The 23810-nt window shown below is 37.2% G+C and overlaps 1 protein-coding gene and 1 long non-coding RNA gene across 3 annotated transcripts in view; one reads left to right on the top strand and one right to left on the bottom strand.

The window, feature by feature from the left end:
- Positions 1 to 23810, bottom strand: part of pank1a (pantothenate kinase 1a) — a 283668-nt gene that overhangs the window by 113310 nt on the left and 146548 nt on the right. The gene's annotated exons all lie outside the window — the stretch shown is intronic.
- The window catches only part of LOC137132141 (uncharacterized), a 78720-nt gene that overhangs the window by 27641 nt on the left and 27269 nt on the right, over positions 1 to 23810 (top strand). For both annotated transcript variants that reach the window (XR_010915075.1, XR_010915074.1), the window contains exon 4: positions 23633 to 23740. This is a non-coding gene — a long non-coding RNA (uncharacterized lncRNA). The remainder of the gene's footprint in view (positions 1 to 23632; positions 23741 to 23810) is intronic.

Genomic DNA, 23810 nt, shown 5'->3' with positions numbered 1-23810 from the left:
CAAATGTTCCTTTTGCCAGTTTAAATCTCTTGTAAATATATTGCACGATTCTTGTAAATCACTTCAGTAAGTCTTGTTTTCCACACTGACCCAGGTAACAAATGACAAACAATAACTATTACAGCTACATAATCTCACCATCCTCTGCTTCTTAATTCTGACCACACAGTTTCAGCTTCATCTCAAATTACCTTTTGTAAACGTGAGATCGCTGCTCTTTCCATTCTTCTCCGTCCTGATCTTCAAAACAAACAGAGCGATGCCAGGGAGAGGGCATGTAGAGCAAACAGGGTTTATCGGCAAGTGCGGCCGTTTATTCTGGGAATCATCCGCAGAAACAATTCCACCTGTTGCAGGATACTAATCATCTCTACCATGAAATTATTTGTTTAGGAAAACTAAGTATTTAGGGCTCAACATTGATTCCATGAGGAGGTCAGGTCATAGTGAATGATGCCCAAGCAGGTTGCACTGAGAGTTTACAGGGAGATGATTCTGAGAAAATAGTCTTCACTCTGCAGAATATGTATTCATTCTGAGATACAGTCAATCTTTAAAATCATATCATTCAGATTGGATAATCAACATGAACAGGAAACAAAGTATAAATGAATATTTACAATGTATATGTATTTGTGCCTGTTTGAATTATAACTGCTTACTGCTTACTGCTTACATCACTTTTCTGCCCACATGACCAGTGTTGGATGTCATTTGTTTTGGTGCAGCATGGTACACAATGCTCAGCAGACTGTGTCACCAGCACAACATCCAGGCAGACCGATCACACTATCTCGCAATAACAAAGAGCTGCATGCAGCACAATGCAAGCAGTTAATCTCAGATGCCACAGTTAGACTTTACAGCTGCAATTCGTTTTCTCTAATCTTTTGCTTTTAGGACAACAAAACACATAAAGACAAATGAGAGTTGTGCAAAAAGCTCCACAACGAAAGCTGGTTGCAAGCAACCCAGCAAAACTGTGTCTCCAATGTCCACAACTGCTTTCATGAAATGATTAATTTACTGAAGCTATTTCAAACATTAAATCCTTCTGGGTGTCTTATAGACATTGTTGTGGAGCTTTTGCAACAACCCAAAAACAGCACTGTATTGATTTGTATTCTAATCTTTATACTAAGTTGATGAAATATTTAGTCCATAAAAGGTCATTGAAAAACCTCCTCACTTGCCTGTGTTTACAGTTAAATGTCTGTTACTCAGCATTAGCACTGGATAAATTACTAAACACTTTATTTTAAAGGATACAATCACTGATTTTTATTATGGTGCCAACAAATTTTCTAATTTCCTTTTAAGGTCACGGTTAACTTGAGATGAACATCAGCACAAGATTGTTTTTAAACCAATTTGTAGCTGACAATGCAGCATGTGTTTTTTTTTCTTCTTTTCAGTTGTTAGTGAACATCATTCTGCCGCTGAAGGGATGTATCAAAGTTATTTTTATTGCATAAACACTAATTAACGAGTCTCCAGATACTACAACTACACCAGTACAGTACAGAGAAAAATGGTAGAACCTGAATCATTTGTGTAAAAGTTCAACCTTGTCTAAGAGGTCCATATCACCTGAGTGAACCTGGCTAAAAGTGGCTCTGAAGCTTTTCTATGTTTTTGTTGCTTTGATCAAGCAGGAAACACTGCTTTCCAGGAAACACTGGCAGTGTTTGAGTGAGTTTCCACTTCATCACAGCATTAATAAGTCATCATGTGTGATGTGTTTACCTGGGTGGGACCAGCTCTTATTGTATGGGTGTTTAAGAAACTGAAACCTGGCAAGATGACTGACAGTAATAGGAGGGCACGATACTCGGTAAATGTCAGTATGTGTATGCGGGTGTGTGTGTTTGTTGTGAGTTGTAGTAGATTTTTAGCTCCACTAGAGGGCGACTTCTCTCCACTGAAAACAGCCTTGGCCTCCTCGGTGTGTTTTCTCTTTGCTTCTCTAATTCAACTTCAACTCACCTGTGTGTAAAATACTTCCCAGTTTAACTTTAAACATTGTTTTCGACGGTTTTCTTTTAAATTTCGATCAAAAACCAGTATAAACCACGAGCAGCCAAACTTACACTTAACACAATGTTTGTTTGACTGTTGTTTTATTAGGCTTTGCAGTCCAACGAGCAAAAACGGCTATTTAAAAAACTTTAAGATACCACGAATTTTGTTCATGTATTAATAATTCTCACAATTGAATGTGCTTTTTCCTGATTTCGTTTGTTTATTCGTTCATGACCTCTTGTTCCAAAACGGAGTTAGCTGTTTTGTTTTTTGCCACACCGCGTCCTGTGACAGACTTCTATTTTTATAGTAATTGTGTTTAATACAAGTTAAATAATACGCATAATTTGTTTGGATGAAACATTATTTTTGTTATAGAATACTTAAGTTCAAATGTCATATTATACCCAAAAGGAAACATGCAGAAGAGTTTACCCACATTAAAATAAATATCCCAGAAAAAAGAAACACATCACCGTTAATAACACATAAGTCACTGCCTTTTTGTGTATTATGTGTGATTTCAGGTTTCAGTGTCTATTACATTGTTGATGGAGCTGGATGGAGTCAGACTGAAATCTTAAATCAGTAAATGGAAGCAGATCCTCACTCGATCTGGTTTTATAAAAAAAATCAGAAGCAGGAAAAATGTGTTTGTAGTTAATAGCAGGGAAAAGTTCATGGACTATATTTATTTTTTTGCAACTGCAATAAATTGCCTAATATTTGCCAAGAAATAATACGTCTTATTAGTGAGTGTGATTAATAATTAGGTTACATTTGACTGCGATTTTAACATTAATGTTTCCAGAATGGATTTCAGATAGGACAGATGTCCTGCAGCGTTTAAACATTTCAGACACAAAATGTCACTGGCTCCAAAAAGAAAATATGAGGGGCGGAAACATATAAATAATAATAAGTCGAAATTTGACCACTGTTGTTGTAAAAATCTTTTTGCCTGTTCGCGTTTTTGGTTTTCTGCGACTTTTAACGGAGGAGGCTTCGCGCATTTTGCGGTAACTCTGTGCGTGTTGGTATATTTATTAATCAGAACCATACCAAACTATTTATTGCTTAATGCTGCTTTTCACTGCAACCTTTGAGTGAACGGGGGATATGAACAATAGAAATTCGTTGTCTCTTAAATTTCATCCCAAACCAGGAAACTCTGCATATCAGATCCATTTACTGAAAACACCAGTTCATCTGATTTTTAACTATTAGAAACTGCTCCGTTTGATCTGCTTTGAATACAATTTTGAATAACAATGAGATGTTCCGACTTCCTTTGCGTGGTGTGAAAATATGGTTTTCAATATTGTTGACAAGTGATTACTGTGTAAACAACAAGGACAACAAGGAGCGATAATCAAAATGTCACGGACTGATAAGCTTCCTGTGAGATGAGAAGGCAGACATTTGACATTTTAGGCTTGTTTTTCCTTCTCACTCGCTCTCTTTCTCACTCTCTCTCACGCACACACGCACAGACACAGACACAGAGTGAGACACACAGAGAGGGAGAGAAGGAAATTCAGTCAAATTCACATAAGCAGGATTTTTTATTATCTACAAATCTGCTGTCTTTAAAACAACTAAATTAATATATCTGTTATTGGGGAAAAAAAGGTCAGGTGGTGTTCCTTTTTTTTTTAAATAAAATTAATGACAAAGGATGGATTTGGCATAAATTCACAGTGAAATCGAGGTCCTTTTGATTTAGATTTTTTTTCTTCCCCCTATAAACCTTGAAGTTTGTAGTTTACATGGCTAAATTATTTGAAAGGGAACAAATACTTTGACTAGGCCTAAATGTTTTTTAAACTCCATATCTGAGTCATGGCTCACTACAGTGACAGGAAAATATGGCACAGAATCCCAAAACACATCTAAACAAGCTCAAACAGCCACCCAGCTGTGAAATCAACTTCAGCGTTTGAATTTCATTTTCTTTGAACTTTGAATATATAAAGTTTCACATCTTTATTCTTGTGTGAGTGCATTTGTGTGTTTCTGAGTCACCTGCGGTTGTAAAGGAAGATAATATTCACCCCACTAGTGTCTCTCACTTTAAGTCAGCGTACATTGGATATTAGAAATGCTAAAAAGCTGAATGGTAGCAAGACTGCAGGGCACGTAGTTGGGACATGTGCGTGTAGGAGTTGGACTCTGTTTGCTTTTGTCTTGTATCATAGAGGCTGCGGGAACCTGAGCTAACGGCTGCTTTAATTGTGAATCAGTGTGTAGTGGAAAAAAAAAGTGGGCAAGCTACAAACTTTAAAACAACGAACTAGAAATAAAGGATCTATCATTTTATAGCAACTAAATGGATCATAAAAGCCTAAGCTTTTGCAGCTTTTTTAAATTGTATTTTTACATAACATGATGCAGATAAATGCCATTTAAGTGGCTCCAACCTCCACAAAATCTCCTAAAAATACAAGTAGAATTTCTGTCATCATTTAATCCAAGCAACAAGTAGAATAATACAAAACTAAATATTATGAATCTGTAATTGTTAAGTATAATTAATTTCAAATGAACCTACATAGTCACAAGCATTTAATGTTTTCTGTAGCAGGGTTTGAGAGATTTCCTGAATAAGAGGCATATGATAAATTGATGTTAAATATTATTAAAAATGCTCTTAACTGGAGTTTAGTTTATGCTCTAGCTCCTCTGTAACAGTTGTATTTGTACTGTTAATTGTGTGGGACATTTTGTCCTTAAGCTTCGTGCAAATTGTTTTGCATGCATGTGTCAACTTCTTCTTAAAGATTTCCTCTCAGCTTGTTTTAAGTGCATTTTAAATTGCACCCACACATCTATGAATATGCAAATATTGTTTAAGTTACTCTGGGCTTAAGTTTCCACATCACACTTGTGTAAGTTGCACATCCCACTATAATCGGCCTCCAAAACTGACACAATCCTTTTACACATGCGCAAGTTAAACATAAGCCTTTAAACGTTAAGGAAAAGCAAAATTGGAGGGAAGCTGTGTATATATACAAACTGAAATATTTAAATCTCTGTTTTGTTGTTCTTGCTAGTACAAATGTATTTATTCAGTGAACATCATCTGGGACCCTTCATATATTTAGGAGAAGTGATTTTCCCCGAATGAAAATTGCACACTGTAATATAAATTCATCAGATGTCAGATAAACATCAAGTGAAACTCCACAATAAATGTAGGGTACTTTCACTCAGTTTTAATCTAATTGGGCTGGCAGGGAGGGGGAGTAACACCTGCTTCTACAAAAAGTAATGTGGGCATCAAAGCAAAGCCTGTTATTCTGTTGTGTTTATGAGTTTCTCTGTGTTAAGGATGATAAAGCCATGTGTTTTTGTAGAAGTGACTGTTCTGTTTTAGGCATATGGGAGGCATTATAATGCAACATGTACATCGATCTGACATCCGAGCTGCCGCGTTTAGTTTTTTATTTGTTTCATGAGAGGAAATAATATTCTCTAACCTTCACTGCTGCATTCAGTTGTCTTTTATTTAGCACCTACTGTATCAGTTATACAGTGTAATCCACAACAAGTATACTGTAGCTATTTTGTTATTTTCCTGGTTTGTGATACATTAGGGCTGAATTTAGCTGAATAACAGCCTTAAGACTGATTATTGATGTTTGTATTTATCTGAGTGAGACTTTATTTATTAGATTTATATTTACCAAAGCAGAAAAGGCTTCAGTTGATACATGCTTCATTGCATGGACAGAGGAATCCCCGACTGCTGAAGCTTTATTTTGGGCTTATCACTGCTATAGTTTTTGAGTTTTAAAACTGATGCTAATAAGTATCAGTTTGCAGTGTATCTTGCAGTAAATTAAAAAACAAAAATTGAAAACGTTTAGGACAATAGTTTTATTAAACTCCTGCTTCTCTACACACAAAGTACATAACGTCACAACGACACTCAAAAAAAAAAAAAATAAAAAGAAAGGCTTAGACTTTTAAAGTATCCTCTCCTTCCACACCTGCTTGGATGAAAACTCTGCACCTCATTGAAGCCTGATTTTTATTTTTGTTATTTACTCTCAATAAACTAGAATATAAAGTATGTACACACACACACACAAACACACACACACACGCGCGCGCGCGCGCACACGGACAAAATCACATAATTTGATTTAAAAACTTGAGTAATGTGTATATGAAGTCCTGCACAATCATTTCCATGCTTGAGAAAGAAAGAATAGAATGACTGTCCTCTTTGGGCCTTGGTATCGTAATACAAGCATCTACAGTGTCATTCGGCGTGAACAAGACTTTGGTTATTTTAGGTAGGAGGGGGAAATCAAGAATCAAAAGGAAACCGTTACAAGGTTGGTTCAAACATCTAGAGAGAAATGGCACCTAAATGTGCGTATTGTGCAAATGCTGACACATTAGCACGCGGCAGGTTGTGTAAGGCCACCATGATAGCTGATGTTGAATCAATAACAGCATTAAACAGACACATCACTGCCTCAGGATTTACCTCTGTCAGAGATATCATCATAAAATAACTAGCTCACAGAGTTAAACCCCCAGAAGGCTGTTTTCTAATGAAAGTTTGACTAAAATTTAAAATGAAGTCTAATTAAATCTAAGTACCACTCAAGCCCCATGAGGTGGTTTTAGTGTTTTTACGTGCAGACGTCCATTTGCAATGACACGTGATGTTTGTGTCAACTCATTGCTGTTGTGAGACCTCATAAGGAAATCGGGCAGGGATCCTGTTGTGACACTATGGAAATAAGAGATTAGTATCATGAAGTCATGCTCTTCCTCACGCAGGTGAAACACCCTCACGCTCACATTGTCTCTGGGGGGTGGACACAGGCAGCCTGTGTCACAAAGCCTGAACATATGCCGATAAAGAATGTTATAGCACATTTGTACACATTTCAGTGTTCAGCATAATGCAGTACAAATATTACAATGGAAATACAGCAGAAAAATGTTAAAATGTGCATTCAAACATTAAAAACAAGTCAACTAAAATTTTGGAGGCATGAACTATATTTTATCTACTACATTTTTGTTAGTATTATATTAAATTCACAATAACCACCATTATAGCTACAGTACTTGTAGTATTACCAATACAGCTATTGTTGCCACTTGTACTATTAATATGGCTGCTGCTACTTTTACTACTGTCATTACTACAACAATTAGTACAACCAGTAATTTATTAGTAATTTTTGTCATACATATTCTTTACTGTACAACTGATGCTACTACTATTACTGTTACTACTATTGCAACCACTAATACCACAATTAGTATTACAGTTTCTATCATACTAATATTACAACTACTACAACTGATCATACTACTACTTCTGTTATTACTGTTAATGCTTATACCACAAGTATGTCTTATTACAGCAGCTATTACTAGTGCCTGCTGCTGGTATGTAAGAACTTCCTCTAATACTGCAACAACTGAGCCTCATACAGTAGCTAGTATAGCAGTTATCAGTAATGCTAATGCTAATGCTAACGTTCCTCAACATATGCCAATAGGTAGAAAACAGCTATATAAGTGCAGACCATTTACTTATTCAAGTTTTCCCTATAATTTGTCACCCCTCTGGTAGTTTTGATTAAAGATTAAAGATCTGACATGTTCTTTGTCAATTTTATTTTCAGCTGAATAATTAATTGGCCATTATACAAAGAAATATATATAGTTTTTAAAATCGTCGTTCAAAACCATTTCAGTTGAGCTCCACGCCAAAAATGATGAACCCAGCATTAAGCATGAAATGAGAGGCATGTGGGACAGTAAATAGGTGCAGAAGCCCTATACCTTGTAAATAATACAGGATATTACCAAATACCTGCCCTCTATTGATGTCTTCTGCCTCTGCTGCCTGTATTTTGCAGTGTAGTTGCATGCAGAGCCAGAAGTGAGGGAGGCCTCATGATTTCACACATTAAAGTTTGATCAGATTGAAAAGGCCATATCATGAGGTTCACAAGTGGGAGTTAATGTGACCCACCCTGTTCTTCACAGATACGGATGTGCAGCAAAATCTGATGCTACTGCACCTTTTAGGAGCACAGCTGTGATTGACAGGTGACCCTGCAGGAGTGGAAATAAAATTGAGCTCTTCACTGCTGCTGTTGTTCTGATCATAGTTTAATTTATACGTACCCTACATTTATTGTGAAGGATCATAGCCTCTGACTTTTAAATTGCATCCAGCCAAAACTAATGTCGCTACTGAAGGTCCAAACTAGCAAACAGTGGTTTTTGCTTTAACTGAAACTAATCATTAGCACTGAATGTTTCTTTCCAGTAAACTCATAGGAGGAATACAGTTAGAAAGTAAAGACTTGTAAAGTAAACCACCACCTAATCATTACTACAATTGTTAGACACACTGTTACAGCTACTACAGCTCCAATATCTATTACACTGACATAACTCCTGCTCCCTGTATGCAGCCATTGTTTGACATTGCTTTAAGTAGGATGGACAAAATTATTAGCTTCTTTATTTAAGTGTTATAATAAAATACACTCCTGTAGCAGAGCTACTCACTAGTGCACAGAACTAGTAAAAAACTGTAACCCGCTTTAAATGAGTGTGGGTCCTGCATGCATAGTACTAAACTGGGTGTTTTGCATGAATGGATGTGTTCACACATTGGCATGTATTACATTTTGTGCCGTGTGCATGGATGCTCTTTGATTTGGATATAAAGTAAAGTTTAAATTAATGACATTCCGCTGACCATGTGGTTTCAGAAAGTGTCATTTGAGGCAGATAAGCTGCGCCAGCATGACCAGTTTATGAGGCTGTGTCATGCTCTGGACACAATTACTGGTTTATTTGGTCACTAGCTGTGTGTGTACATGTGTGGTAAACCTGTGTTTACCTCATTTACCACCTAGCATCATTCAGGTTCTGGCCAACACAAGCCCAGCTTCGCCCATCAGCAGGGCTGGAGCTGCTAATGAGGTCACTGAGGTCATGTCCTTTTCTGTGGCATTAAACAGTTTTTGACGTGTGACACAAAAGGCCCAACTTTTGACAAATAACTTGCATATATATATATATATATATATATATATATATATATATATATATATATATATATATATATATATATATATATATATATATATATATATATATATATATATATATGACTTTCTCATTAGAATAATCTATTTGAAAACCGTTTTGTTTTATTTAGGTGGGTGGGGGAATTTATTCAAATAAAAAAAATAGAAATAAAGCCAGCTCATCTGCACACCAGCAACCCACTTTGCCTGAAGGTAGACTGCTACAGTTATTGTGCAGTAGTAAATGATGCCGCAGAGTGATTTTCTGCAAGTCACTAAAGTAAATCGAGTGAAATATTAACCATCTGGCTGCGCTCTTCTTTCAGAAATGTCACTTTCCTCCTTGCAGTTTGATGCATTTCCTGATGTTCCACGGGTTGTTAGCTATGGCATTTAGAGCAGAGGAGCATGACCTTTGAACTTTAACATTAAGAGAAAAACTAATTTGAATCTTGCACACAGCTGTATATAGCAGGTACATCACCCTGTTTCTGTATGTTCCCGAGTCTAAAAATATGCAGTTTAGCAAAAAACAAAAGAAGAAATCTACTGGAGAGTGTGACTCCACCCTAGAGCAAACTTGAGAAATAGTTAGTTGAACACTGTGCAGAAGATATGTGCAGTGTTGTGTGCACATAATAGTTGAGGTATACGTGCACCCAATTGTTTTGTGACCTCCAGTCTTGTATACTTTAGGTTAAAGTGAAATATTTATTGTGCGAATTATCAAATACATAGGGGATTTTATTTCAAAGCACACTTTTGGCTTTGTTGGCAACTATTACGCAGAGAGATTGTAGAGATTGTTTCATTGCAAGCCATTTATTGTTATTGCTTCAAAAAGGACATTCATGACTAATCAGCTATCAAAATGGCTTCAGATTAACACTAGACTATTAGACTAATTGATTGACGGCCGCCTTGTTTCAGCTCTACAATTAGCTGCTCATAAATAATTGCCAGGAGACGAGAAACCGCCTCATGACTGATGCATTACTGCAAATCTACAGAATTAGAGAAACATGGTGAACGATGAAAGGGACTGAAATTAAAGTGCTTAGAGATCAAATGAGAGGAGTGTGTGGGCTGTATTTGGTTCTACAGATGGCACACATACACACTCACTCACACAAAGAAAATGTTAAATGTCAGCATGCAGCAATACCGTTCTCTCCCTGAATAGTAAAGCAAGGTCTGAAACCCACAAACCTTTTCTCAGTTTTGTTTTTCAGAAGTTGGCCAAAAAAAAAAACAAACAAAAAAAATTGTTGTTTCACCTTTAAGCTGACTAAATATGGTATGTTTTGAGCCAGGATATACATACATTCATATTCTTGGAACACGTGCAGTATCCTCAGCACTCACCGACTCATTATTTATCAGAAACAGCTTGTTTGTGAGCGATTCCCCTATCACAGGCCTGTCTGTTCCTGTCTACCAGTCACACGGCACGGTGCAAGGAAACAATCCGTCCGCTAATTTGAGGTAGAGAGATCATGTGCCAAGTGATCACAGTCTACATACTTTCTGCCTCTTATTTGATGTGTTTCTCACTGATCTGAAGCTGTGTCATTGTAAAAGCAGAACTCTGAGTCATCTACCTGCACTGTACTTTCCCATTGTTTTTTTTTTTTAAATCCTATTTATCAATTTAGATCAAACCTTATTGAGCTGAAACACTAAATGTTTTACATGTGTGCAGCTTGATAACGGGGTGTAAAAACAAAAATGTGTTCAGTATTGAAAGTAAATCACAAAAGATCACAAAAGTATTGAATATCATGTTTGGGTTTTCTAATGCATTGTTCTTAAAAGAGGTGGTGAAGGACTATAGCCAGATAGATAAATGGGCTGGGCTGATCAAAAAATCGCAGTACAGATAAACCAAGAAACCACTTTTGAGGTAGTGCAGAACAAAATGGTGCTCAGTACGTATTGGATTAAAAATTTAATAAAACCAGGTGGACTGAGTGCTGCCTCACCGCTAGAAGGTTGCAGGTTTGCGTCCCCGGCCGACTGTGGCCTTTTTTGTGTGGAAATGACATGTTCTCCACGTGCCTGTGTGGTTTCTTCTCACAGTCCAAAGACATCCACGTTAGGTTAATTGGTGACTCAAAATTATCTTTGCATGTCTCTCTTTGTTTGCCCTGAGACAGGCGGGCGACCTCTCATAGGTTTACCCCATCTCTCGCCCTATGAAAACTGGGATAGGCTGTTACAGACAATGAATAGCAGGATCTCTGGTCCCTCCCAAAATGGTCCTGACAGTCCAACAGTTATGCGCACACACACACACACACACACACACACACACACACACACACACACACACACACACACACACACACACACACACACACACACACACACACACACACACACACACACACACTCTCTCTCTCTTCTGCTCTTCTACAAGCTGGCCAATCTGAACAGTGGACTTGAGCTGAAGGAGGCCTTAGAGAGATGAGCTAAAACCAACAGTGCTATACATGTGGCATTGTAAATCATCTCAAACTGTTTTATTAGAACCCCAGAATAAAATAAGAACCCAGGATTCTGCATAATATTCCCTCTTTAAACATCTATTTATCAGCCAAGAAATGTTCCTCTAAAGAGCAGTGACACTGGATTTTGCCCGGTGAGATCATATGGTGTGATGAAGACACGTGGAGCAGGAAATCATTGCAGAAGCAGTCTTTGACGTTGTCCTCTATTGATATCTTCTACTTCTGCTGCCTGTATTTTGTGGTGTAGTTGCATGAAGAGCCAGAAGTGAGGGAGGCCTCATGATTTCACTCGTCAATGTTTGATCAGATTGAAAAGGCCATATGATGAGGGATGCAGTTCATAAGTGAAGTCAAATGTGCCTCACCCTGTTCTTCACAGATATGGATGTGCAGCAAAATCTGATGCTTCTGCACCTTTAGGAGCACAGCTGTGATTGATAGATGACCCTGCAGGAGTGGAAACACACTTGACCTCATCACTGCTGTGGGTCTGTGGAGAACGAGGATCATAGCTTCTGACTTGTAGACTAATGCAGCTACTGACACCCAGTTGACACCCAACTGTTGCTAGTGCAAACTAGCAAGTGGTTGTAATTATATTTATATTTGTTCTGCTGTTTGGTGGGAATGAGTGAGGTCATTATGCTGGAGAAAGGCACAGAGGCCAATTGTTAGTTTTACTTTAAGTGTCTCAATTAGCTTTTTGACTTTGACGATGAAGAAACTTATTTATTTAAAAATGAACTGAACTGAACATGCAAAGAAAACAGTTGGTGTGCATCAGCTTAATGTCATTTATTTTCACATCTGCAGATAATTTATCACAGCATTATCCATGTAAAAGCCTCGGAGCTGGATTGGTACTGTTTCGCAGTAAATGCAGTAAATTTTATTTATCAAAGAGCTGGCAGTTGCTAGTAAAACAACTGTGTTCCTTTCAAAATATCCTTTGTCAAAATCTGACTTGGATTTGACAGTAGTTGAGAAGGAATTACTGTGTATTCCCCACGATTCAATGATCCGGCAGCCTATAAACACAGGGCTCAATCAAACTTTTGCCAAATCTCACAGGTGGGACTTGTAACGTACAACCATTAAACTGTTTGAGGAATCATAATTACTTCATATACATCAACATCTGTGATCTGCGACAATGGGTGCTGCTGCAGCTGTAAATGTGTGTGGAGAAGGATCAGAAGCAGCGTGGAAATTCAGCATTCATCACAATAAATGTAAGCAAGCGATTGTTAAAGGGGCTGGACTAAGTTAAATACTGTGCACTAGATACAGAATGCTTAATTTGGAGTTGCCAAATCATTGGGGTGTACCTTTGTGTATCGCGTGGGAAAATACATAGTACTTCTTTAAAAAATACACAAAGTATGTTGCAATTGCTGCAACTGTGTTTCCACTGTGGGGAAATGTATTATGTAAAATACTATAAAATGTTGCTTTAGGTTTAATCATAAATATCACGTTTTTTTTGTTTTTGTTTAATTGACTGCTTCATTACTGCACTCTGGCAACAGCATGTTGGAAACAAAGCTCAGGTGTTGCTTTAGCTTTGCTGCTTTACACTTACAGTATATTGATAAAATCACCAGGAAATGGAGCACTAGGCATGTTTTTGGCTCCATAGCTTATCAGGTTTGATTCAGATAATGTTTTCTGTCAGCGTGATGGCTGACACGTCTATCGCCACTGCTGTTACAGGAGACAGTTATGAGTTTTTACAACTTTTATTTACTTTGGAAAAGTTATACAAACACATCTTTAAAAACCCCTGCCTTCTGGAATAGCCTAACTAATAAGTTAATCGCGTTTTGTTTGCTTTCAGATGGAGCTGACATTGAGGTTTACTATACAGGCCAAAGTATTGTAAGATAAGGGATGCAGCACTGTGACAAACACGCCACTGTCCCCACTTCTTTGATACATGTTGTTCAAATCAAATTGAAAAGGCATATTTTTTATTTATTGATTTATTGTCTTTTTTTACATTAAAACATAGATTTCAAAAGATTGCATTTCTTTGTTTTACATTTTACATACTCAAGCATCACAACCTTTCTGAAAATTGGGATTATGTTAAGTGTTTTTAATTCAGCTGCACTTCTCACCTCTCACTTGCACTAATCACACATCTAATAACATTATTTTTCATACCTATTTATCTTACTACTGTTATTATTAGCAAACGGTGGTAATATAGCCATGAATACATGAACTCCAGATACTTTTGTTTAAAAAATCTTTTCTAATTTTTCTTGCCTCCAGTGCCATTAAAACTTTTTTTTAAACTGTTTTCTATTAGAAACAAGTTAAACAATTCCTCCTTCCCTGGCAGGCTTTAGCTCTTGCTTAAGGGGAAAAAAAGTTATTATTACTTAATTTGCTGAAATAAGTCTTCACAGTTTGTCTGCGTTTGTGTGTGACTACATTTTTCTGCATGAGGCCACTCCTACTTGTGGTTCTCTAGTTTCCCAGATCGTAGGAGGCCAGCAGTCATCAGGACAGCTAGCTGTCTGCATGCCACCAACACGTGTGCGCGCACACACACACACACACACACACACACACACACACACACACACACACACACACACACACACACACACACACACACTGTTCTTTGATGTTGAGGCTGATAAACAGACACGGGCACATGAGCCACTTAGTTTTCTTCCCACATGACCAGATAATAACCTTATGTTTAAAGTGTAAATAACTTTTTAAGGGTTTAAAAATTTCTAAAAAAGCTTAGAAAATAATTTATTTGTTTTGTATTTAAGCGTCAGATTTTGTTGTTCTTATTCTTAATCCATCCAAGATTGGTCCCTTTAATTAAAACCCACACTAGGTCACAGGTTATTCTTTTCAAGCTTTTTTCAACCAGGTAGTCTCTTTAGTGGCCTAAATGTTTGAAACTGACTGACTGTCAACAGTCAGTCAACCAATTGCATGAATCCCATGAATTTGTAATGCATGTAAACGTTTTTTAAAACTATACGTTTTCTATTCAAAAGACTTTGTAACACCGAAAACACGAAGTATGTCAGCAGAGCAGCAGCACAGTTTATGTCAGCCCCATTTTGGAAGCGCTCAGAGCCTGCCATTCAATCACAGTGGTTATACACATGAAACGCTAGAAAACAGACTTGGATTGAAAAATATCATTGGTTTTTCTATGTTGTTTTTACAGAGTTGACAGTATGCACACAGAAGAACAAAGACGGTGGATGAAGAACAACACATTTTTGGAGACAAACTATCTTGTACAAATTTTTATAGTATTACATTGTTTCCCTCTTATATTGTGGTGAGAATTACTGACTGTAGTATGTTCACAGCGTTTCTTTTTTTTTTTTTTTTGAGGGAATGAAGTGTTAGAGTTTTGTACCGCACTGTGGAGTTAGTGAGGGTGGCTGGTGGGCGTACAAAGCGCAGGACTGTGACAACAGCTTTCAGGGTTAACATCCTTACTCCCATCTGTGGTTAGGTTTAGGCAACAAAAGTACTCTAGGGAAAGATTGTGGTTTAAGTTAAATGTAATGGACACATTGTGAAGTTTTCCCTATATTAAAGCAGACCACAATCTTCCCCCAACCTTACCCAAGTGCTCTTAGTTCCTAAACATATCCACCAAAACTTTTATTAAGGCTGCAGTCAATACAAGTTACCATTGTGCTGCAAGACTGTCTAATGGGGCGAACAGATGAGCTACATGGTAATGTTTTTGCAGCTTAGCAATGTTAACATTTTGTCATTATGTTAATTGAATCCACTTGGCATTACGTTTCCTCTTAAATGCATTTACTGTTACCAATTAGGTGTGTGTGTGTGTGTGTGTGTGTGTGTGTCTAGGAGCTCCCGTTAGAGGTTTATCTTGCATGGCTGTGACTTCCAGTGAGCACAGCTGGCACTAATGTTCATGCTTGTGAAGGCAGTGGAGACACGTGGGCGTCCTGGCAGCATATCTTAAGTGAAAGGATATTGTGTGAGCCAAGCGTTGTTGGCTCACCTGGCAGATTTAAATAATGTCTGGTCACACCAGCTCCTCTAGCCTCTTACACGATAAATGTTTAAATTTTTTTTTGTTTTTGTTTTTTTTTTAAACAATGTCACCTCAGGTCATTTGAGCAGACAAGCCTCATTGTTTCTAGATCCTTCACACTTTGCATATAGGAAGAGAGTGGGAGTGGATGTTGCACTATTTTATAAGCTCCACTGCACTGGGAAACAGCAGGTAGTTCTGTTTTCATTTGGATCATTTTATTCTGTGGCATTTTATTGCAATTTAACCACAGATGTTATAAATTAATGGCAGAAACTATTGCCAGAATCATGGCCTGTTTCCTTTAGAATTCTTGGCTTGTCAAACATTAATAATAGTCTCTAACCAAGATGTTCACCACAAAGAAAACTGCACCTGTGACCTTTTAAAATATTTACACTTATGGTATATGTTTGTCACCTTCTGCTTCCTTCTCAGCTCATCTTACTTGCCCTCTATCATATTGTCTTCTCCCACTCATTTACAATTGTTGAGACAAACAGTTAATTGTTTGAGGGAACCCTTCGTGGCTTTCTAATGATTTTCCTGGCCTCTAATTGAAAGATCCCACTGTTAATTGGATGTGGGCATATGGGCCCTAACTAGTGAATGGCACTTTTTGTCCAGTTAATTATCAGAAAACGCATTGACTTTATACAATAATATCTTAGTAGTAGTTACTTTAATGCAGGTACAGTAGCTTATGTATTTTTATTTTTTTAAGAGATGCAAAATTAAAAATTTATAATTACTGCTGAGTCAGATGAATCTTTTTAGTTGTCTTTTGAGTATTTAGAATACGCGTTTATCTGAAAGTTCTTGTACATAAATCCCATTTATTTATCTCTATGTAGTGTTTGCGAAGCATGAAGCACATCAGTTTTGTTGTATAGGAGAAAAGAAGTTATAGAAATTGGATCAACAGCCTGTTTAGAAAGGCAGGTTTTGTTACTGGCCTGATTCCAGACTTAATGGAGGTTTCTGTCTGTGTTGATCCTTATTCAGGCCATAGTTTTTCCAGAGGCCTTGCTGGTAGTTTTTGAGGATGTTTAACCTGTTGTCTATGGCTTTTGGTGTGGGAATCCCACGTATTTAAAACTCTATGGAGTCTTCAAGTCCATAACACCTTGAGGTTTCAAGACATGACCTCTGGAATGTTGTCCCATTTGGCCATCATGTCCGGCTTCTCTGCCAGAGATGAGAAAGGCTAAACTGCACACTGTTCTGCATCATAATGCCCTCTATGCAGTGAGCAGCCGATGTGTAACTCCACCACAGAGGGACCAGTGATCATCGAAAAAGAATTTTCGGCTTTCAGTCATCCTGTTTGGGATGTTTGTGTGTGGCTTGAGACAGGAAAGGGGAGGAAGAGGGGTTCCCACACCCAGACCTCTGCATCCTCTAATATGTGAGCACTTTGACGTGGATTAAACATTTAAAAAAACATTGGTGGAGAAAAGTTTAGCAGTCAACATTGAAAATATAAGTTGTGGAAATGTGTGGTAGTCAAGGATTTTTGCACTTCTGGTACATAAACATTTATTTGATGTGTAATTTACTTTGAGTGTGTATTACAGCTACTGTATATCTATGAATTGATCAAACACTTTTATAACAAATATTGTTGACTGCCCCTTTTGTCATTCAAGTCCTCATGTAAACATCATTGTTATGTACTGAAAGTTCAGTCTTAAAATCCCTACAATGCACTGTAGAAATCTAAAAGCATCTTTGCTCTCTTAGTATTCATTGAATAAACTCATGGTGACTTCCTCTCAGGGATTCTCAAGTGGACTCTGACACCAAACCATCAGGGGCACAGCGAGTGAGTATCCTACGATGTTTCTGGTGCACTGCATCAAATATGAGGGCATCAAATACTTAAAGAATGCTCATCTATTTTCAGGTCTGCTCAAAAGCCAGAGCAGTTTACATTTAATCCGCCCTCAGGCCCTGTCTCGGTACTGAGGAGGAGCCTGTGTGATGCAGGACTTCTCAAATTACTGAGCAACGAGGGGAAGTGAAGGGAACACGTGTCTCGTGATCAAGTGATGCATCACCTACCTGTATATGAGGTCACTTCACTTCTGCTTCTCTCTACATCCAGCAGATCTTTTTCACATCCTGGTGATGCAGCCGTAGCTAATAAAATGTGACTTGCTGTAGGTGTCAAGGTTCCGGACGGGTGCTGCAGGTATTATTATATTATGGCCACTTGACTACAACGCAACAAGCAAAAATTACTCAGATCAAAGAATCTGTTTGTTTATACTTTTTTCACTATTTACACCATATATTTTACCACAATAACAATACGTTGGGGTGTGTGTTGCCGTCACCTTACTTATACAATATACAATATACAATTGTCTTTACTTCAGAATAAACTGAAAGCGAGTTTTGACCCATGAGAAAAGTCTCTTACTCTGTAGACAAGCACTAAAGATTCACATCCACTGCTCTGTTGTCGTGCCTCTAATTCCCCCAAATCACTCCCAAAAACAGTAATGTGATCGTTGTACGTTGCAGTTGGCAAAATGTACTGCACCTATGTGATCTACGGCACACACAGAAGACATCTTTTCCCTGAAAATGGCCAAGTTATCAAGTTTTAAACAGTAAAATGCCTAAAAATGACACAATGAAGATGTAAATCTAGTGCATTAAAACAATGAAGAACTTCGCTTCCTCTTCCGGAGTTTTTAAACCAGGAAAGGTGTGTTTTGATTCCTGTTGTGCCATCACTAACTTGACCATTGTTGTATAGTAGTAGTTGCTTAGAGCAAAGTGTTGCATTGTGTGGGTTTCTGTGTAAATGTAGTGTACATGCTGTTGGCTCTATTTTTGTTCTGATGCAGACATTCCACTGTTACTTTTCTGACGGATTGATTGTTGGTAAGTTCACTTGATAGAAAATGTGGAGTACTTTCAGCCACAAATTTGCCAGATTTTTGACCACATCATGCCTTGCAGTCATTTATACACATTGCCTATTGTCGGCTGTCCGGGACGAATGCAGATCACCACCGTCTGAATAGAGTGAACACATGACTGAAGTTTAAGTTCCTTTCTCAGGGTCATTTTGATGGTGCTTTTTGAGGTGGGGGAGAGTGTGACTCGTTCACTTTCTCCACGTAGTTTTTCCGAGCTTGTCTTATTTTAGCGACCAGCTGCAGGCAGGTTGTGTTATTAGTCACAGTGAGTAAAGTTCAAACCACTTGATTTAATCCTTAATACCGCATTCTTCAGAGCTCACTCAGAGGTGAGAGTTAATTGGTTCATATGATCATTAGGAAAAGGTTGTAACAAGCTCACATAAGGCACCAGAAAAGTCTCATGTTGTAAGGAATAATGCACACTCTCACAAAGAGCTAGTTATTTTGAAACCTATTCGGTTGGTGTGGAGGTGTGTGAGGCCTAGGTTATAAGTGATTGCTTCTTCGCCACTCCAACAGATGGTGGTGTCGCTTTCACATGTCACTTCAAAATGGAGACCTGCTGTTTATAGGCCACAGCTCTCCTACAGACTTTTGTACTATGCTTGCGCAGCCTCCCACATTTCTCTGCTCTTAACTGAACAGCAAGTCTACACACACCACATTGTTACCATGTATTTCTATTATTCATTTCTCTTTCCCTCTAAGCTTTTTTCATATCTTTTTTTTAAATCTTTTTCTCTTTCACTTTTCTCGTTGTTTCTGCTTCAAAACACTAACACACACACACAGAACACACACACACACACAAAAGGGAGGAAAGCCGATTTTTCTATTCCTCTAGTTGCAGTGAAACTGAATCAAAAAGAGAACTACTTTGATCGATGAGGCGTTTAAAGGTGACATGATTCAGATTAAACCCACATTTTAGAAACTAAAGCTTCATAGTGAAATTTGAACTATGACTAGGGAATAAAATGCAGAATGTATGACAAACTTTTTTTTAAATACATACATCAAAAATGCTCCCACATAATTTTTTGCTATAGTGTTACTAGTTTGAGAATTTAAATACACACTTTAAAAAATTTATTTTAAACAGTTTTTTTGTCCTTTTAAAACATCAGTAACACAAAACTGGAGTCAAATAAATTTGAGCTCTTAATTCAAAGCTAAATGCACAAAGAATATTTTAAAAATAAATTAAATGCAAACATGAATAGATTTCCAAATGCATTTGTTAGTGGAAAATCTTTATTTTCCTTCCTTCTCTCTCTTTCTTCTTTCTCGACCCTTTCTTCCCTCTTTCAGCTTCAAAACATCAGCATCAGAGAAAGAGGAAAAGCAGATTTCAGCACCCCCGTTCTCATCCTCTCTGCTTCCTTTTCACTTTTTGAAACACACACCGCGCCTGATCGCATCAAACGCCAGCCTCGACGTCGTCTTCTTTACTCTCTGACTAATTTTGATAGTAAAAGACGCCGAGTAAACCTGATTGGTCTCCCCTTTATATTTTTAGGCTACGTAGTCATGCTGGATTATGTCATGTTTTTCAGGTGTGTTCTGTGAGATATGTTGGTGGGAACGATTGTCTCCAGTGACGACTGTTTACATCCCACTGAGTCAAACCAAGTCTCTGCTGTCTGGAGAAAAATTGTCCAACTCAGTTCTGATTTGACTTTGTGTGTAATGTTTTTATCGGACGCTAGAAAATTGTAGTCGGAGTCTGGCTTGGGTTCTGTCACAGGCCCCTGAACTTTCCTCGGGTTGTCTAAGTGTGAAAAACAAAGTTGAGCTGTTGATGTTGGTGCAGAAAAGGATGCAAAGTAATTATCTGAACGTGGACGTGTGCACAAAGCGTGGTTTGTTTGCTTTAGGCTTGTGTTTAATAAATAAAACCAGCAGTAATAGTGAAACTCTGAATCAGAATGAGAATAACTTTGATCGTTGATGCTTTTAAAGGTGACATATAAACTCAAAAGTAGTGGGTGGAGTGGTGTTAAATGATGGCAAACTGTAAACGGTTATTTTATATTTTAGCTACAATTTACATTTGAGAAATGTAGTGTTTCACAGTGACACTGTCCCTTACCAAATAAGGGTTAATGTGCTGTAATATTTAAGAATACTTATGGGACTAAGTGGCTTTAAATTATATTTGGTCATGTGACTAAATGTGAGCTATTTCAGAATTGATTAGAAATCAAAGGGATTTAACCAGTTTACACATTTATTGTTGCTATATGAGCATCACTCGTATTTTTATCTATAAAATGATTTGTCATATTGAAAGTGAAGCAGATACTGAAACTTTCATCCTTTATTTATGTCAAATTTGCTTTTCAGTGTGTGTCACTTTCAAATTACACAGCTCGAAGCTCGACTTATATACTCTTAACCTACGACTGTATTTTGTGTTAATTGGTGTCAGACTTGTTTTCTTCTTAAAAATAAATCCATAAGTCATACTGAAACTATGATGCTTGGAGTGATAATATTACCAGAGCATCAGGGGAAATTTGCCTTGTGAAATGTTCGGTTCTCTGACAACCCACTCAGTTTCGACTGGAAAAAAAAAAAATCTTTAACCTTTTCAGCAACAACAAATGCATGTTTAAAAAAAAAAGAAAAGGGGAAAAAGAGTGAAATGAGGGTGGCAGAATATTGTCTGCATGTTGTCTCTTCACTGCTGTCAACCAGCTCAAAGTAAAATTCCTACAGTTGTGTGCAAAGAGGGACCATTTAGTAGAATCACACTACACAATACAAAAAATACCCACTTCTGACTCACTACTTTTCTTTTTAAATTGTTTTTTAAATTGTGTTTGCATAATTTATTCATTTTTAAATTTCACATCTCATGCCTGACTGATCCTTTCTTAGTGTTTTATGACTGAGATGAACACTTTTAAAATGAGACATATAATATTTCACAGCATGTACTATGTTAACAGTATTTCTTTTTAATGATAATCTAGCTGTGATTACAGTAATTGCACTTTAATTTATGACTCTGAATATTTTGTCGAGGTATGTGCAGAAAGTTGTGGACTATAATTATAGATTAGACTGATTCTGTGTCTTTTTACTGCTCCTGATAATAATTAAACTGTATGTGTTTCAAAAAATATTTTTTAAGAATTGTACAAAGAATTTAATAGTTTTGAATTGTTGTTTTTATTATGAACCAGTTGATTGTTTGGGTAAATGCCAATTGTTGTTTTTTGTTGTTGTTTAGGATAATAGTAAAAACCTGCACTATACTGCAGTATACTACAGTATACTGTAGTAGATACTGTAATTTCTATTTATTGCTGCTGATGGGACATTAGATGTTCCTGTGACCGACTCTGATCCCTAATCTCTCTATTACTCTGTATAGGGAGTTTTGTGAAAATGCTTCATATGGTGGGTAGTTTGACATATAAAATGTCAGACACTGTGTGTTCAGTCTTCCTGATCTAAAAATGTGACAATAAGTAAATATAAACATGTTTATGGTTTCAGTTAGGCAGCGTTGCGTGCTCACAGTCTGTGGGTGGCATCACTTAGTTGCCATCAGCGCCCGTTTGACTAATTTCCTCACTAACTAGTTTTGTCTGTGCACACGAGTTTGTCTGTGTGTATTTATGAGGGTACTTTTGTTTATCGATCTGTTAGTACAGTGTGTCTGAGTCTGTACATGTGTACTGTAGTCTGCCTGTTGGCACACTCATACAGTGCATTAAACCTGCATGGACCTGTGCTTTTATGGCTGTTTTATATCAGGCTGCTTTATGGGCTGTATTAGTGTGTGTGTTTACAAGCAGGTTGTTTTTATTTTACTGTGCCGCATGTGTACAGTTGAGAGTACATGTAGAGAGTGTGTGTGTGTGTGCGTGTGTGTGTAATATACAAACACGTGTTTGTGTGTACATTTATTTCTAACTGTTATGTTAACATGTAGACATTATTTGTGTGCATTTGCCTACACAGTATGTGTATAGCTCATTGTGTACATACATTTTGTGTGGTTTCTTGTCCATATACATTCAAGATGTGTCCATGTATGCCTTAGTGCTATTACACATAAATATTATATGTATGAGTTTTTTTCTGACAGGATATGTGGTTTTTTTTTTTTCTTGTGTGTACTTCTCCAGTCATATAAGTGTGTGTGCACAATATTTGTTTGCATTTATGTATGAAGTTTGTGTGAGGGTCTGTGTGTGTGTGTGTGTGTGTGTGTGTGGTCTTTTTGTTTTTGCATTTGTGAAAGTGCATTCAATTCTCAGGGTATTTCTGTTTGTTTTATACTATGTGTACATGCTACCCTGTGTACATATTTTGTGTGCATGTCTATAGATATTATGGGTTTGTACTTTATTCTACCCATGTTAAATGTGTCTACAGTGTGATTATGCATGTCTGTGTACTTAGCACTCATACACTACAATTACTCTGTGTGGAAGACAGTGTGTGTTTTTCTTATGTGCTTATGTGTCTGAGTGTGATTAGTTCTTTGCATTTACAGTATTTTTACTTAGTTTGATGCTTCATGATTCAGGGTGTACATGTATGTATTTTTATTATTGTGTTCTTTACATGTGTTAAGTGTCTTTGTTCATGTCCAATGTGTACTGATAACTTTTTTTCTGTGTGTGTGTACAGTATATAGTGCTGTGTGTTTGATAGTGCATGTGTGTCTTCATGTTGCCTTTATCTGTATGCAGTGTAGACAGTGTGAGTACAGTATTATATAAACTGTATGTAGCTCTAATAATAACTATTAACACTACATGTGCTTTTCTTTGTGAATGTACACATTGGGTTTTTATTTTTTTTTTTTTTACCCCGTGAGTGTGTGTACAAATGGTGATGGGCAGTGTGTTTACATGCCTCTTTTTGCTTTTGTCATTTGTGTGTGTGTATAGATTAAAATGTGTAAAAGAGTACACTGTAACCATTCATAATTAAATGTTTTTACTACCAGAGCACATATGCATGTAGTTCAGCAGTAAGTGTGTGTTTGTTGTGTATTTGCAGATACGGATGGGTGACCAATTAAAGGAAAAACCTGGATTAAAATGTGGATGAACAAAGACACTTAAATGGATTCAGTTTTGGTCCTCATAGCGCAGAGGCAGCACTGAGGTAAATTTACCCTCTCTCAGTGTCATTTTGTACTGTATATGATACTGTATATTTCACCATAACAGGTACA

The sequence above is a fragment of the Channa argus genome, chromosome 1 (genome assembly GCF_033026475.1).
Source record: "Channa argus isolate prfri chromosome 1, Channa argus male v1.0, whole genome shotgun sequence".
Classification (NCBI taxonomy): domain Eukaryota; kingdom Metazoa; phylum Chordata; class Actinopteri; order Anabantiformes; family Channidae; genus Channa; species Channa argus.
The sequence above is the reverse complement of the archived record's forward strand: the minus strand, read 5'-3'. Positions and strand labels throughout refer to the sequence as shown.